General features: G+C 37.6%; 1 non-coding gene across 1 annotated transcript; it reads left to right on the top strand.

Annotated features, from left to right (window-relative positions):
• Window positions 1-3428: 3428 nt before the first annotated feature.
• Window positions 3429-3533, top strand: LOC116631223. Its single transcript, XR_004299153.1, has one exon. It is a non-coding gene; the product is annotated as a U6 spliceosomal RNA (small nuclear RNA).
• The last annotated feature ends 15317 nt before the right edge of the window (window positions 3534-18850 follow it).

The following is an 18850-nucleotide window of genomic DNA, read 5'->3' as shown; positions in this document are numbered from 1 at the left end:
CATGTTCTCTCTCTCTGTCTCATTCTCTCTCTCAAATAAATAAATAAAATCTTTAAAATAAAAAAAAAAAGAGTTAGGAGAGGAGATGCCAATTTCACAGACATCTGCATTCTGTCAAAGGTCTGTAGTGGGTAAGTTTACTGTGATCTTTGTCTTTCCGTCTCTAACCACTGCCCAGCTCTGCCCAGTCGATTTCATCTTTTGAGATTTGACTTTGTTTTCTAATAAGCTACATTACACTTGTTGTAGCTGTGGGTCACCTGGGGCTGGGAGGGAGAGAGAAAAGGAAGACATTTTTGTCTGTTTCTAGTACTCCTCCAGGAATCAGAAACAACAGGGAGAAAAGGATGTCTGCTGAGGTGCTTGAATGACAAAGCCACTGATGAATTGTGCAAACAGAAGCCGTTCTGGAACATGAGCCTGATCTCCTTGTTAAATTGTGCCTGATGTTGGACACCCTGTGTCACTACGGTGTTATCACAGCAAGCTCAACATTCAGGATTCCTTTATGAACTATGTGAGAAGCCACTACAAGCATTCTCTGATGATACAGTCGGCATTGGGAAAGACATCTGAGCATTAATCAAGAAATGTAGGTGGGGGAACATTGCTGGTATCTTGTTTAATAGACAAGGGTAACATGTCCTCCTTTCAAATATGCTTTCGATGACATGGAGTAGATTTAGAGAGATTTATAACAATGGGATTGGGATGACAGTAGACTTCCTTAACCCATTCTTTTATGGAGATCTTTATGTAGTAAAACGTCCGATTATGGGCTCAGCACAATCATTTTTGGAACATGATCCTGTATATCAGAGCATCTCATCATTTAGAAAAATATCTTTGTTTTAATCCTTCCTGATACAAATTTAATTCGCTTTGGTGCTCAAGGGTTATAATAAGTGTGGAGTTACATGCTCCTTTGTGCTTGTCTCACAAAACTTCCAGCCGAAACCAACCAACCAAGATTTCTTTCGCCTTAACAGTAAGCAGAGAAGTTCAAATGAAAGCTATGAACATCTTTCCACAAATGCACATCTTTTCTCAGTGGAGGGCTGTCGGTTGCACAAACAAGGAGTTTGCTGTGGTTTGGGGACCTTTTTTACCTTGTTGCATTGCCAGTTATTTAGCTTTGATTATGGCAATAATCAAAGTGTCAGGAGTTACTTCTTGCCTAAAAGAACTGAGGTCAGTTTGAAAATTAAGCAGGTCCTAATTCATTTGCCTTTTATTTCTTTTACTCATAATCTATACTACAAACCATCCGCTCACAAAAAATGTCAACATCTCAAGGTCAACATCTCCTATGCTTCAGTTCATAATTCCCTAGTGAGTTCCTAAGCTTGCCACAAAAGTACAAAATATCTATCACAAACTTATATAAGCCTCAAACTTTGAAATCTGATGGCAATTTACTTTAGGAGACTATGTTAAAATAAGGATCATAGGCTATGTGTCAAAGTGTTCATGTTTGATTTTGTGTTAGATGTTAACATCATATATGTACAAGGATGAAAATCCAAATTAGAGGTCTGATCTCTAACCCAAACTTTTATCTCTATATGACACGTAAACACACTACAGACATTTGGTAACAGTGGTTACTTTTTTTGTGTCCACTTGACTGGGCTAAGGGGTACCCAGAGAGCTGGTAAAATACTATTTCTGGGTATGTCTGTGTGTGTCTGGAAGAGATTAGGGTTTGAATTGGTAGACTAAATAAAGAAGATCCACCCTCACCAATGTGGGTAGGCATCATCCAATCCATGAGGGGCCTGAAGAGAACAAAAAGTGTAGGAAGGGTGAATTTGCCCTCTGCTTAAGATGGGACATCCATCTTCTCCCGCCCTCAGACTTTAGCGCTCCAGTTTCTTGGGCCTTCAGACTTGGATTAGGATTTACACCACTGGTGCCTCTGGTTCTCAAGCTTTGGGTTTGGACTGGAACTACACCATTCATTGTCATGGGCCCCCAGGTTGCTGACAGCATGTCGTGGGACTACTCAACCTCCATAACTGTGTGAGCCAATCCCTCAGAATAAATCTCTTTCTATATTCCACATATCCTATTGGTTCTATTTCTCTGGAGAGTCCTAATTCAATGACTCACTAAAGTAAGATTCTAAGTTCCTATAGCCCTGTGAAGCTCCTAGGAGAACCATTAAGCTATTGGCCATTTATTTAACTTTTATATCAAGTTAAATGCATATTAGTATTAGAAGTCAAATAGAGACCCATGTAGAATATTGGAAGACGTGGGTTCTCTCTTTGAATTTAATACTCCATTTTGGATCAAAAGTTGAGTAGTAAAAAGTCTCATTAATATGTCTCTTGAAAGTTTTCTCTCTACTCTTGTTTCCACTTGGGTAAAACGAATGTACTAGTATCAATACAATGCTTAAAGTGTAGCAGCTTAGAAAGGACTCTCAGCATAGCATCTAGAGTTGATGAATCACTATGTTTTTACACCTGAAACTGATGTAACATTGTAGGTAAACTGTACTTCAATAAAAAAACGGGGGCTTTTAGTACACACGGTATACTGTGGTAGGAAGAATTATTTCCCCTCTCCTCGAAGATGCCCACCTCCTAATCCCTGGAACTTTTTTTTTTTAAGATTTTATGTATTTATTTGAAAGAGAGTGAGCATGAAAAGGGGGAGAAGCAGACTCCCCTACTGAGCAGGGAGCCTGACTTGGGGTTCGATCCCAGGACCCCAAGATCATGACCTGTGCCAAAGGCAATTGCTCAACCGACTGAGCCACCCAGGCGCCCCTCCCTGGAACTTTTGATTCTGTTGCTTTACGTGGCTTAAGGGACTTTATAGAGGTGGAATTAATTTGAAGGATTCTGAAACAAGGAGAGACATCTGGATTACCCGGGTGGAACCAATCTAATCACTTGCATCTTTCTCTCAAAGCAGAGAAAGTTTCCTGGCTCTGGTCAGAGAGGTGTCCAAGAGTTGCAGGTTGAGGATTTCACCCGCTGTTCCTGGCTTTGAAAATAAAAAGAGGTCACGAGCTGAAGAACGTGGACAGACTACAGAAGCTGGAAGTGAGTTCCACAGAAGTGGGTGAGTTGAAATTGGTTCAATAATTTCCTAATGTTAATGTGTACAGCAACTCACGGGCTGCTTGTTTTAAAATGCATCTCAACAGGCCTTATTTCAGGCATTCTGAGTCATTATATCTAGTGTGGGATTGTATCTAGTGTGGGATTCATTATATCTAGTCTGAAAGTTAACTCCATTTGGATAACATTTTATCAAGATGAGTTCAAAAAGCCATTCTAGCTTGAATAAAAGTAAGTTGCCATATTTAACACGTAATTTGTTAGTCTTCTTTTCCATATTTATATTACAGAATCAGGGAAAAGTGACATATACATAAAGGTACTTATTTTGACTGCATTTAAGTTAGTCAGCTTGTGCTCACTTTGGCAGCACATATATTAAAATTGGAACAACACAGATTAGCATGACCCCTGCACAAGGATGACACAAATTCATGGTGTTAGCTTGATAGTGCCTTTCTAGAAAATTCACAAATTTTGAACCTCAGTTTTTGAAAACTTCACCCGGGGTACTGGATCGGAAGGATCAGGCATGTCCTCTTCCTGGACGTTTATTATACATGTTTATTTGTTTAATGTGTGTTTTCCATGCTTGTCTATAAATCCCATTAAAGCAGACAACATGGGTACCTTACATCAGTAGCTCCACCAACTAGCAAAAGGTCAGACCCCTTTAATCCAGAAGTACTTTCTTTTCAGGTAAATGAAAAATGCACAAGTGTAGTTAATGGTAGGAGAAGTGCAGGGCAGGGTTGGATTGAAGAAATATTTAGGAATTAAAATGAGCATATTAAACAATCTGATGAAGGATTGCAGAAAAAATGGGTTTCAGCTTCAAGCTTAAGTTGGATGGATCTATCCCCTGTTGAGGAAGAAATAAATTTGGTGGAATATTAATTTAGTTTTGGAGATCACACATTTGAGATGTCTGTGGGAGCTAATAACCAGTGAATAACTACAGATACATAGGAATCTACAATTCTAAGGTGTGACAGAGTGGCCACCCAAAATATCTGTGTTCTCATTCTTAGAACTGATGCATGTTAATTGTATATGGGAAAGGGACTTTGCATAGGTGATTGAAGTTAAGGATCTTAAATATGGTGAGGGGATTCTGCATTGTCCAGGTGGGCCCAATCTAATCACATGAGTTCTTGAAAGCACAGAGCTTTCCCCAGCTGCAGAGAATCAGAGAGTTAGGCAGAGAAAGACTCACCTAACTTTCTCACCTAACTCTCTGGGGCCACAGTCTCTGGAGCCAAGAAAGGAGCAGATTCTCCCCCTCAATTCCCTTTCGTTTTGAGAGACATTTGCTTAGTTGCTGATTTCTGATCTGGGTTTTCACTGACATTCTTTTGAAGCTTCTGAGGATACCATCAGGGGGAGGCAGGGTTCAGCACACAACAGAAAACACGAGGCTGACTCTGCCAATCACAGGGTCAGAGCCAAACTTTGAGAGAGAAAAAATCACACTCTGGCCCAGTTCTTACTCTGTTATCTCTCAGTTTGGGTTTACTCCATCACTAGTGAAACTCATCTGAAACTTTCCAGAGAAGCCTTGGATGAGCTGTGTTTGGGGAGTGGAGTCTGGATCAGAGCATGGCTACATAGATCAGCAACAACAGAAATTGAACATTTGTCTCTTCCATAATCTATGCTTCTTCCTTCTTGTTTAACATTATGGCGCAGTCTGAGGCAGGATAATTCCTTGATCACCTGGCTGAGACTGTTGTTCTGTTTTCTCCAGTGTAAAATTACTTCTTTCCCTTCTTTCCATCCTCTAGTCTTTGGAAGAAACCTATGATGTGCCACCCATACATAAGGAGTGGGGCGTTAGGTTCTACCTCCCTGAACATGGAATAGCTGCATAAGTTATTTGGGATTCTGCACAGATTGTCTATTCTCCATTTTTTGAATAAATTATAGCAGTAGGGACTCATGACTCCTATACTTGGGTTTATAATGCAGTACTACTTTATTTTATTGATAACTTGTTCTAGCTTCAGCCACCTGGAGTTCCTTAAGTTTGTTCCCGTGTCCTACTGACCTACTCACATGACTGTGGTTTTTGTCTTGTCTTTGTTTTTGTTTTGAGTGCTGCCTTACTTTCTGGCAATTCAAGATATCTCCAGATTCCTCTTGTATTTTTCCTGCCCCAGTCCTAGAATCAGTTGTCTTTTCCCCTCAAGCAGCTCTGGTTGTTTTTATTGGTGAATGGTATTAAAACCAAGATCTGAGGGTCAGGTGAACCCATTGCTACCCGGGAGCCATTGCTTTTAGGCCCCCTCAGGTGGCACAGTAAGGAAATAGATATGTAAACACTCACTTGTATACATACACATACCTATGAGTATTTTTATATGTGACAATATTTATTGATACTGAGTTGAAAATGAGTTCATGTGGAGGTCTCCAACACTAATCCATTACCACGTGGATCATTCTAGTCTCTTTCCCTTGCTTATCTGTAACCTCCTACTCCAACTGTGAGAAAACTTGTTCCCACCATCCATTTCGGTTTAATTAATTGATTCCAGTATACATGTACAGTGGTTTCAGAATTGTTAACACCTATCCCCAGGAGAAACAACTTCATTACCTAGAATACAGTGCTTACGTACAGTTCCTTTTGACTTTAGAGATCTCATTTCCTTCATTACTTAGGCTAGCATCTTTTCCTCCACCCTCTTCAGTGAGGTTGTCTCAGACATTTGTAATACTGTTAGATTCTTTGTCCCATTCTGTTTGGTCTTGAGATCTTATGACTTCTTGAAGGATTTTTTTTAAATATGCCTATGTAAAAGTTCATTGTGCTGTGAAGTTCTGCAGGTTTTGATAAATACATAGTGCCATATATCCACCATTACGTTCTTCTATAGAATGGTTTAATCATACTAAAAACTTCTGTGCTATACCAATTTAACATCCCCAACCTCTAGCAATGTGTTCATTATCTTTATAGTTTTACCTTTTCCAGAATGTCTTATAAATGAAATGATGCAGTTTGTAGCTTTTGCAAACTGCTTTTTTCGTTTATCAAAACGCATTTCAGATTCATGTTTCTGCATGGTTTAATAGCTCAGTATTTTTTTTCACTAAATAGTACAGAATGGATGTACAACTTTTCCTCCATTCACCTATTAAAGGGCCTTTTGGTTGCTTCCCTTTTTTGGCAATTAAGAATAAGGCTGCTGTAATTCATGTGCAAGTGTTTGTGTGGACATGAGTTTTCAACTAAGTTTTTAAGTCCTTGCCTATTTTTTATCAGAGTTTTTTTCTATTGAGTTATAGAAGAAGTTCCTTATACATTTTGGAAAATAACTCCTTTTCAGAGAGATGGTTTTCAAATATTTTCTCCTATTCTGTAGGTGATATTTTCATGCCAGTGGCTGTTTCCTTTGCTACAAGAAGTTTTTTGGTTTCTATGCACATTTGTCTATTTTGTCTTCTGTTGACTGCACTTTGTTCTGTTTACAAAAAGATCATTGCCAAGAAGCTTTTCTCTTATGTGTTGTTCTAGGAGTTCTACATTTTCAAGTCTTATGTTGAAATCTTTAATCCATTTTGAATTGACTTTGGTGTATGGTATAAGGTGGGGCCTAATTTCATTTCATTTCTTTCTTTTCTTTTCTTTTGGCATATGGATAGCCAATTTTCCCAGTATCATTTGTTGAAGAGACTATCCGTTCATCATTCTATGTCCTTGGCATCCTTGTCAAGGATGAGTTGACTGTACATGTGTGGGGTTATTTGTGAGCTCTGGTTCTATTTCTTTGGTCTGTCTGTCTGTCTTTTTGCCTGTGCCATACTGTTTTATTTACTGTAGCTGTACTGTATATATACTGTACTGTATATTTTTAAATTAAGTGTGATGCATCTAGCTTTGTTGTTCTTTTCAAGATGGCTTTGACTATTTGTGGGCTTTTACGGTTTCATACAAATTTTAAAATTGTTCTATAAAAAATGCCAATAGAATTTTGATGGGGATGGTATTAAATCTGTAGATCACTTTGGACAGTATGGACATTTTAACAATACTAACTCTTCCACTCTATGAACACAGGATGTCTTTCCATTTATTTTTGTCTATTTTATTTCTGTCATCAATGTTTTTTAGATTTTAGCATACAAGTCTTTCACCTTCTTGGTTAAGTTTAATCCTAAGTATTAAATTCCTTTTGATGCTGGTGTAAATAGAATTGTTGCCTTTATTTACCTTTCAGATGGTTTGTTGTTAGTTTATAGAAAAACAACTTGTTTTTGTATGTTGATTTTTATATCCTGTAACTTCACTAAATTGTTAATGAGCTCTAATGGTTTTTGGTGGAGCCTTGTGGTATTCTACTTTTAGGAAAATCTTACCTGCCAACAGATAATTTTACCTGAGTCTTCCTGATTTGGATACTTTCTCTTTCCTAATTGCTCTGGCTAGGACTTCCAGTAGTACGTTGGAAAGAAGTGGTGAGAATGGACACAATGTCTTTTTCTTGATCTTTGAGGAGAATATTTCAACTTTGCACCATTGAGTATGATGTTAGCTGTGGGCTTGCCTTATATGGCCCTTATGTTGAGTAATGTTCTTTCTATTCATTGTTAGTTGAGTGCTTTCATCATGAAAGAGTGTTGAACTTGTCAAATGTTTTTTCTATATTTATTGATCTGATCATGTTATTCTTATCCTTCATTCTGTTAATGTGGTATATCACCTTGATTTGCATATATTGAACTATCTTTGCATCTCAGGGATAAATCCCACTTGGTCATGGTGTATGATCCTTTTAATGTGCTCTTGAATTTGGTTTGCTAGTATTTTGATGAGAATTTTTGCATCTGTTTTCATCAGACATATTGGCCTGTAATTTTTTTTTTTTCTTATATTCTTATAGTGTCTTTCTCTTGCTTTGGGAACAGGGTGATGCTGGCCTCATAAAATGAATTTGGGAGTTTTTCTCCTCTTAGTTTTGGAAGCAGTTTGACAAAGATTCATGTTAATCCACAGAATGAACAGGCAATATGTGGAATGGGAGAAAATATTTACAAACCATCTATCTGATAAGGGGTTAGTTTCCAAAATATCTAAGGGACTCTTAAAGCTCAATAGTACCAAAGAAAAAAAAAACCTAATTAAAAAAAAGGCGGGGGGCAAAGGACTTAAACAGTCATTTACCTAACTTACTTGAAAACTTAGGTGCACACAAACACTTGTATGTGAATCATTATGGCAGCTTTATTCATAATTGCCCCAAATAGGAAGCAACCAAGATGTTCTCCAATAGGTGAATGGTCAACAGGTACATGAAAAAATGTCCAACATCATTAACTATCAGGGAAATTCAAATCAAAACTATAATGAGGTATCACTTCACATCTGTTAGGATTATTATCTAAAAAACAAATGATAACAAATGTTAAGGCTGTGGAGGAAGTGGAATCCTTGTGCACTGTTGGTGGGCACATAAAATGGTATGGCAGCTATGGAAAAAGTACAGAGATGCCTCAAAACATTAAAAATAGAAATACTACATGATTCAGCAGTCTCGCTTCTGAGTATTTGCTCAATTGAATTGCAATCAGAATCTCAAAGAGATATCTTCACTCCTATGTTCATTGTAGTACTATTAACAGTAGCCAAGATATGGAAATAACCAGTATCCATGACAGATAAATGGCAAAGAAAGTATGGTATATAAATATAATGGAGTATTCTTCAGCCTTTAAAAATAAGGAAATCCTACCATCTGTGTCAGTATGGATGAACCTGGAGAATATTATGCTAAATGAAGCAAGCCAGTCACAGGAGGACGAATGCTTTGTGATTCAGCTGATAAGAGCTACCCAGAGTAGTCAGAATCACAGAAACAGATAATACAATAGTGTTTGCCAGGGGCTGGAGGTGGGGGAAATAGTAAGTTGTTACTCAATGGTTATAAAGTTTCAGTTATGTTACAATACATACAATTTGCATCTTAGGCCTTTTCACATCTCTTCCAGTACATGTCTTTTTCCTTTATTGTCTGTAAATTCTAGGGATCTGTTGTACAACATAGTCCCTGTAGTCAACAATAGAGTATTAGGCCTTTTACAGTTTGGTAAGAGGGTAAATATCTGTTAAATGTTATCATGTAAAGGAAAAAAACCACAAAGGAACACAAGAAAACTCTGGGAGGTATTGAATATGTCTCTTCCCTTGATGGTGGTAATGGTATCATGGATGTTTGCCTATGACCAAACTCATCAGATTATGCATATTTAATATGTGCAGTTCTTTTTTTTTTTTTAATCAATTATGCCTCAAAGCTGTTTAAAAAAAGAAAAATAAAAGCAGTGCATGGGTACAACTTATGGAAAAAAGTAAGGTAAATACCTAAAGAGCATGATTGTACATAAATGGATTGCATAGTAAGACAATACTGAGCTTTGTAAGAAACCACCAAACGATCTTTAAAGTAGTTGGGCCATTTTATATTCCCATTAACGGTGACTAAGTGTTCCTGTTGCTCTGCATCCTTGCCAGCAATTGGTATCATCATTACATCTTGATTTTACTTGAGTGAGACAGTACTGGACTTTGCATCTAAACAACTGATCAGTAGAACCGTAAGACAGTAAATTTTTGCTAGTTTAAAGCAGTACATTTCTGGTAATTTGTTACAGAAGCAGTAGAAAACTAACATGCCTATGCAGTGTTTATGTTAGGAAGAGTGCATACATTTTTGGACAGGTCTATCCTCTGGTTCATATCCAGTTTTATCTTCTTCAGAGGCTGACTGCCAGAATATAATGCATGACTTGGAAACCTTTTCATGTGTAGGAGAGAAATTATTATATTCCTTCTCTCCATTTATTAAAAAATCAAACACCTTTTACCAATGCCAACGTAGGACATTATTCCCCAAACGCCCCAACTCTCCACCCTTGGTGTAAAGAAATGTTAATCAATATGATTTTAAAAGTATACACTGAAGCTTAATTTTATCTGAAAGTATACTTATATAGTTAAGTGTATACTTTTAACATTTTTTTTTCAATTTCTTCTTTTTAGATGTCTACTTTTTTTATATATATATAAAACTTTCCTTGAAGATTTTAGTTCTTCGAACTGAATCTGATGATTAATATTTTAGGTTTACTAGGATGGTAGAAAAAAGGCAGAGTATTTAAGACTTGAAAACACAGTTTTTGAGAGAGTCTTATGACTAATATTTCACTGTACAATGCAGAACAAAAATTGTCATTTGTAAACATTTGCACTGTCTGTTCCTTGAAGCAATTTACATCTTAGGCCTTTTCACTTCTCTTCCAGTACATGTCTTCTTCCTCTATTGTCTGTAATTTCTGGTTCTCCTCCAAATGGGGCCACCCATTCATTCTGTCACATGTATTTATTTTCCTCCACATCAAAAAGCCACTCACAAAGTACTTTCAGTCAACATTTATATTAAAAAGATATTTTTAAATTCCAATTCATTAGGGGAAAAAAGCTAATTACATACTTTTTTTTAAAAAAGCATAGGTTTTCAACCTGTATTAAGAAACACACTATCAACAAAGTGTCTAAGGATTTATCGGCATGATTTTTTTTAACACTCTAATTTCCTTATCCCTCCTCCTTTTACATATCGTTTTTTTATAGCAAGATTCATAGCATTATAGATGTAAGAAAAAAAGGTAGCGAGAAATCTGTACTAGAATTAACCTCCCAATATTTAAGTTTATCAGAAAATACTCGGAATACAAACATCCCCAAATAGCAACTGATGATGAGGTGATAGGAATAAAAAAAAATAAATTGCTAAGTGAAACTTACACTCAAGATAGATCCACCTGAGATGTAGAACAGTTGATACACATTTAGTCCTTAATTTCAGTAAAACATAGATGATTTCTGGTAAGATCAAGGACTAAACGAGCATGAATTGTTTCACATTTGAGGTGAATGAATGCTGAGTATCAACTGGGCTAAGACAGTTTTTTGAAGATTTTACAAAAAACTAGAGGGAGAAAGATAGGTACAGATGTAACTAATAATTTACATTGTTTTAATGTAAATCTTCATATAAGGTAAACGATCACTATCATAGCATAACTACAGAGACTTGAGGAATTCAAAAGGAGAAAGACTGTGTCTAACTAAGAAAGTCATGTTAAGCTTTAAGGAGGAGGGAGCTTTGGTATGGACTTGAAGGACTGGTAAGAATTTAATAATTGGGAACAGAATGGCCAATGCTAGAGGTGGAAAAGGATGGCGAATATTTAAGAAGCATGAAATAATCCTGCATAGATTTTTGGGAGGTTAAGAGTGAACAATGTTAGAAATTGAACAAGGCTTACATTTTTGGAAATCCCTACAAGTCCAGCACACGTTATTTAATTCACTAGACAATAAGACCCTGTTGAAGTTTTTTTGAGACCATTATTTTAACAGATATTTAAGGCAAATCAGATGAAATAATAAAAATGCCATTGGGAATTAAGAGGTTATTGTGGTTGTCCCTCTAGGTCTGGATTGCACTCATGAGTGTGCATGAGAATAGTCTGTAGAGAGAACTAAAAAGCCAGGGACTGGGCCCAATCCCTGAGACTATGATTCAGTTTGTAAGTTGTGGGGCACAGGAGAAAGTTCCCCCAGGCGGTTCTACGCATATTCAAGTCTGAGTGTGTACATGACAGAGGAGAGCCTGACTCTGAGTGTGGTAGCAGGAATGTCTCATGGGGCACAGATGAGACAGATGTGGCACGCTGGCTGCAAACCCTGAATTTTTACAGATGACTCAGTTTCAGTTCGAGGCCCTCTTAACCCAAGCGTCAAAAACGATGGATATTTCTTAAGCTCTACATTGCTCATTCTCAGAATTGCTTTCTGAAGGTGCCTGTAAAACTGAGCACCACCTTATCAGACACGGTTTCTGGTTGGATCTAGCAAGTTGAGACTAAATAGACTATTGGAGTAGTGTCCTTACTACGTCTCCACTCCTCTAAAGCAGGGTGGGGCTGCTGAGAGAGAGAATGGAAAACGGAGACGAGATTGAGTTCTTCCAGGCCAGACGTACCAACTCCTTCATCTGTCAAGGCAGGGTCGGTGTTAGTGGGATGAATGAGGGAGTGAATGAGTGAATAAAGAGGAGCCTGGGTGACTTTTGAGGTAGGTTTACAGGACAGTGGTCCAAACAGCATCAGGAAAAATAATAGCAATGATGTCCTAATAAATATTTTTAAAGATGATAAAACATCGTTTCAGGAGGTCTCTATGATTTTCTACCACAGCTAGGAACAATGGTTAAGCCAAAAGCTAAAACCTATTAGTCTTTCTTGTGGGGTCTTTACCTCCTATTTCCAGAAACACTTGTGCTAGAGTTTTCTACACAGTAATGGCCAACAGCAGCGTGGTATCTCAGATGAGGACATTCCTGATTGAAGAGTGTCCATGGGGCAATACACATTTCTGGCATCAGATTGTCCTCCTTATCCTTAGAAAATTCGGCAAAGAATAACATAAAGCACAGAAGAGAGCCTCAAAGAAAAGATTGGTCCTGCACAGCAAACTTGATTTGCTCTAAAGAAATGGAGTTGTGAATAAACTGTATGAACAGTATTTATAAATATTCTTCTACTTAATAGATAAAAGTCTTATGATAATAATAGGTCTGCCTGAGCAAGGTGTTAAATTCTGGAAAACAACTATTTTCTAGGCTATTTATTAGAACATAATTATTTAAAATTACCATAATTAAAAACAAAATCAAAATTATTAATAATAATCATGGAACATTTTTATAGCAGTGAGATTTCCTTCAGTTTAATAGCTACTGAAGTAATCCTTTCTGGAGAAAGGACAAAAGACCAGTAATAAAGAACATTATTTTATTTTTTAAAAGATTTTAATTATTTGAGAGAGAGAGAGAGAGAAAGAGAGACAGGGGAGAGGAGGCAGAGGGAGAGGCAGACTCCCCACTGAGCAGGGATCTCAATGTGGGACTTGATCCCAGGACCCTGGGATCATGAGCTGAACCGAAGGCAGACACTTAACCAATTGAGCCACCCAGGAGCCCCAAGATCATTATTTTGAATTGATATCCATATAGTAGTATTACTATGATCATATAATATTATTTTTAATATGTTTGGTTCTTAAGCTCTGACCCTTGAGCTTTATCACTTAGAAGATAAATTTATCCTATATGAATTTGACTGGTGTTTCAGCTTCCAAAATATTATGTATGCTACAATATTTTAAGTTGAAAAATTCAAATAGGAATCCAGCAGGTGTTTGATTTATTGGCCAAGTCATATAATCACTTTTTTTTTTCACTGAAGAATATTAACATGACTCTCAGGTGACTTGAAGTAGATCCTATTTATTTCATTTGACTTTTGCTAGGATTATAAAAAGGACCATACTCTACTACAGAAGAGATTTGCTTTTCTCACAGAACAGAGGTTCTTCCAACCACAGCTATCATGGCATCTGTTTCATCCCACACGGCAAACAACTATTTAACAAGCCACTAGCTCAAAGTAGCTATTGTCTGAGAGCCCCTGAGTCGTTCTCATGTCCTAGAAAGTAGGGCTACTAACTTCAATCATAACCATATGGCATTTTAGAAATCTTCCTATCTAACTCCAATATAGAGAAATGTGTAATTGATTTTAAACTTAGACTTAAATGTCACATTGACTGGCATTGTCAAATTTACCTTCCGTAATATTGAAATAGCAGACCAGGAACTACACTACAGGGTGTTCCTTATGAAATTAGGCAGCTTTTAGAATTAGTCCTCCTATACCATTTTAATAACATTCAATAGTCATCATTAATTCTATTTAAGAGTAATTTTAGATGCAAAAGTATTTGAGATTGAGCTATTGTTGCCTTCCAGATATAATACTGATACTACATTCTTTAACTATATCTTCAATTATAATGTGCAAGAGTCTATCTGGAAAATGAACAAGTACCAATGATTTTTTTGTAATGCAGGTAACTGCATTTACCCTATGTTTATCATCCAAGTATACACTAAACCATTGTGTATGTGCAATTAATATTTAACAATAAGAACAGAATCTAAATAAATTCATTGGATTTGTTTAGAAATGTGCTCAGGATTTACTGAAATTTTGAAGATAGGCAAAATGAATATAAGCATAAAATTTAGGGGCACCTGGGTGGCTCAGTTGGTTAACTGACTCTTGATTTCAGCTCATGTCATGATCTAATGGGTCTAATGGGTCATGGGATTAAGCCCATAGGGCTTCCTCTGTCCATTTCCCCACTCGTGTTCTCTCTCTCTCTCAAAAAAAAAAAAAACAACCTAAAAACCCAAAACAAAAAAACCCTAACAACAAAAACCATAAAATTGAGTAGTATCTAGTTCTAGGACCCAGTCCTGTCACTAAAGCTAAGAAGACAGCACCCCCCACCAAGAAAAAATATGCTGGTCTGGTGGGGGGACACAGGGATAACATTTAAACAAAAAGTTTAAAACCCTTTTTAAACACTGAATTTGTTTGAATAGGAACTTATTTTTTGAAATTTAAATGTTTGTTTTGCCAGGAATTTTCTAACTTCAGTTTTGTTTTGTTTTGTTTGTCACTTACTGGTTTGGAAATATTTTAACCTTTATATTCTAGACAATACTTCAAGTAATGTCTTGAAGGTCTGTGAGAAAGATTAAATGTGTGGCCCTTCCTGCCTAAAACAAGACAAATTGGCAATTCCAGGGGCAAGAGGATTCTTTAAGTTACTTCTTCTGAATGGAACGTGTATACTAATTTTATGGGGATGTACCAAAATACTGTATATGCACCTAATAAAAATATTAGTGTCTTAAGAAGAAAGAGAGTAGTCATTGGTTGTTAAAAACATGAGTGGAGATTTTTAATTTCTATTGATACTTGTGTATGAAATAACAAAATCACACCAAATTTTATGGGAGAAAAACTTTTTAAAGAGCTGGTAGCATTTGAGGACACATTCACATCATAGATTTTATGAGTATATTTCCAATTATTCATTCATTTCATCATCAATCAAGCAGGGGGGAGTGGCAGGCAGAGGGAGAAGCAGGCTCCCCACCAAGCAAGGAGCCCGATGCAGGACTTGATCCCAAGGTCCTGGGACCGTGAACTGAGCCGAAGGCAGATGCCTAACTGACTGAGCCACCCAGGCGCCCCTCATTTTTTCTAAATTTATTAATTATGTGCTAAACTTAGGACATTCAAAGAGAATATTGATTCTTTGGCTTAATGGAAATCCCTCCAGGACTTCCTTGTGCCCCTGTGCTATGCAAGTTACCAGTGAACATAATCCATTCCATTTTTACTTTGAGTCTCCTCTCTCCTAGCATTTGGAAGTCAATTCAGGCTGAGAACAAGACAAGGATGCAAAATTGAGATACTGTCATTGAGTCAACTTATTTGCCTGACATGCGCTTATTTTGGAAGGAAATCCCCTGGTGCACCTGAACGAAACAAGTAAATTGATTACCAGCAAGCTGTCTTCCAGGACACCCCACATGTGCTGATGAGGTGGCCCTGGGTACAGCTTATGGTCTAACGGGGATTCCCTTTTAAGGTTGAAGGGTGTTCAGGTTGGAAAGTATTTTTTTCTTCCTTGCCAAGGAGTGGCTTGGATTTTCTCTTGTTGGGAATGGGATAAATGTCCTTTACAGGGATGGAAGGATGAATAGGGCTTGATTGGGTGCTTGGGTGAATTAACTGATGAACTGAAAATTGATTAGGGAAATGTAGCTTTAAACCTATTTCTGTCCTGGGAATTTTGAAATTGGTTTAACATTGACCTTGGAATCATGCGGCTTGGTTCAAAACTACAATTCTCAAGTGTTATCAGTTATTCACCTTTTTTTTAAATCTTCTTTTTAAATTTTTTTTTATTAATATATAATGTATTATTTGTTTCAGGGGTACAGGTCTTTTTTTTTTGTATTATTCAAATTTAATTGGCTATTATGAGCAAATTCTCTCTCACTGTTTTTTATTGTTATGTTAATCACCATACATTACATCATTACTTTTTGATGTAGTGTTCCATGATTCATTGTTTGCGTATAACACCCAGTGCTCCATGCAGAACGTGCCCTCTTTAATACCCATCACCAGGCTTACCCATCCTCCCACCCCCCTCCCCTCTAGAACCCTCAGTTTGTTTTTCAGAGTCCATCGTCTCTCATGGTTCATGTCCCCCTCCGATTTCCCCTCCTTCATTCTTCCCCTTCTGCTATCTTCTTCTTTTTTTTTTTTTAACATATATTGTATTATTTGTTTCAGAAGTACAGATCTGAGATTCAACAGTCTTGCATAATTCATAGTGCTCACCATAGCACATACCCTCTCCAATGTCACCCAGCCACCCCATCCCTCCCACCCCCCACCACTCCAGCAACCCTCAGTTTGTTTCCTGAGATTAAGAATTCCTCATATCAGTGAGGTCATATGATACATGTCTTTCTCTGATTGACTTATTTCGCTCAGCATAATACCCTCCAGTTCCATCCACGTCGTTGCAAATGGCAAGATTTCATTCCTTTTGATGGCTGTATAATATTCCATTGTATAGATATACCACCTCTTCTTTATCGATTCATCTGTCGATGGACATCTTGACTCTTTCCACAGTTTGGCTATTGTGGACATTGCTGCTATAAACATTGGGGTGCATGTGCCCTTTTGGATCCCTACATTTGAATCTTTGGGGTAAATACCCAGTAGTGCAGTTGCTGGATCGTATGGTAGCTCTATTTTCAACTTTTTGAGGAACCTCCATCCTGTTTTCCAGAGTGGCTGCACCAGCTTGCATTCCCACCAACAGTGTAGGAGGGTTCCCCTTTCTCCACATCCCTGCCAACATCTGTCGTTTCCTGACTTGTTAATTTTAGCCATTCTGACTGGTGTGAGGTGGTATCTCATTGAGGTTTTGATTTGGATTTCCCTGATGCCAAGCGATGTTGAGCACTTTTTCATGTGTCTGTTGGCCATTTGGATGTCTTCTTTGCAGAGATGTCTGTTCATGTCTTCTGCCCATTTCTTGATTGGATTATTTGTTCTTTGGTTGTTGTTTAAGTTCTTCATAGATTTTGGATACTAGCCTTTATCTGATATGTCATTTGCAAATATCTTCTCCCATTCTGTCAGTTGTCTTTTGGTTTTGTTGGCTGTTTCTTTTGCTGTGCAAAAGCTTTTTATCTTGATGAAGTCCCAGTAGTTCATTTTTACCCTGGCTTCCCTTGCCTTTGGCAATGTTTCTAGGAAGAAGTTGCTGCACCTGAAGTCGAAGAGGTTGCTGCCTGTGTTCTCCTCAAGGATTTTGATGGATTCCTGTCTCACATTTACGTCTTTCATCCATTTTGAGTCTATTTTTGTGTGTGGTGTAAGGAAATGGTCCAGTTTCATTCTTCTGCATGTGGCTGCCCAATTTTCAGTAAAGTGGCAGGATATAAAATCAATGCACAGAAATCAGTGGCATTTCTATACACCAACAACAAGACAGAAGAAAGAGAAATTAAGGAGTCGATCCCATTTACAATTGCACCCAAAACCATAAGATACCTAGGAATAAATCTAACCAAAGAGGCAAAGGATCTGTACTCAGAAAACTATAGAATACTCATGAAAGAAATTGAGGAAGACACAACAAAATGGAAAAATGTTCCATGCTCATGGATTGGAAGAACAAATATCATGAAAATGTCTATGCTACCTAGAGCAATCTACACATTCAGTGCAATCCCTATCAAAATACCATCAACTTTTTTCAAAGAAAGGGAACAAATAATCCTAAAATTTGTATGGAACCAGAAAAGACCCCGAATAGCCAGAGGAATGTTGAAAAAGAAAAGCAAAGCTGGTGGCATCACAATTCTGGACTTTAAGCTCTATTACAAAGTTGTAATCATCAAGACAGTATGGTATTGGCACAAAAACAGACACATAGATCAATGGAACAGAATAGAGAGCTCAAAAATGGACCCTCAACTCTATGGTCAACTAATCTTCGACAAAGCAGGAAAGAATGTCCAATGGAAAAAAGACGGTCTCTTCAACAAATGGAGATACTCATCTTTATTTTTTTTAAAGATTTTATTTATTTATTTGACAGAGAGAGACACAGTGAGAGAGGGAACACAAGCAGGGGGAGTGGGAGAGGGAGAAGCAGGCTTCCGCGGAGCAGGGAGCCTGATGTGGGACTGGATCCCAGGGCCCTGGGATCATGATCTAAGCTGAAGGCAGACGCTTAACGACCGAGCCAACCAGGCGCCCCGAGTTATTCATCTTTTTAAAAAACAATAAACATTATTTGGATGTACAGCAGTATTATATAAGAGTTACAAGGAGACAAGTATCATATGATCTCACTAATAAGAGGAATTTGAGAAACAAGACAGAGGATCATAGGGGAAGGGAGGGAAAAATGAAACAAGATGAAACCAGAGAGGGAGACAAACCATAAGAGACTCTTAATCTCAGGAAACAAACTGAGGGTTGCTGGAGTGGAGGGGGGGGGGGGGATGCGGTGGCTGGGTGATGGACATTGGGGAGGGTAGGTACTATGGTGAGCACTGTGAATTGTGTAAGACTGATGAATCACAGACCTGTACCCCTGAAACAAATAATACATTATATGTTAATAAAAAAATTTTTTTAAAAAAAAAAAGTTACAAGGAAGTTGTATATGAGAAGTGTGGCTGATGGGTAATGGGAAAAATCTCCCCCTTCGTGACCATTAGGAATTTCTTCCAGCTTCCTTATGCCCCATTAAC

This window comes from Phoca vitulina, unplaced genomic scaffold (assembly GCF_004348235.1).
Source record: "Phoca vitulina isolate PV1807 unplaced genomic scaffold, GSC_HSeal_1.0 scaffold4, whole genome shotgun sequence".
In the NCBI taxonomy this organism is placed as follows: Eukaryota; Metazoa; Chordata; class Mammalia; order Carnivora; family Phocidae; genus Phoca; species Phoca vitulina.
This window is presented reverse-complemented; position numbering and strand designations above follow the sequence as displayed.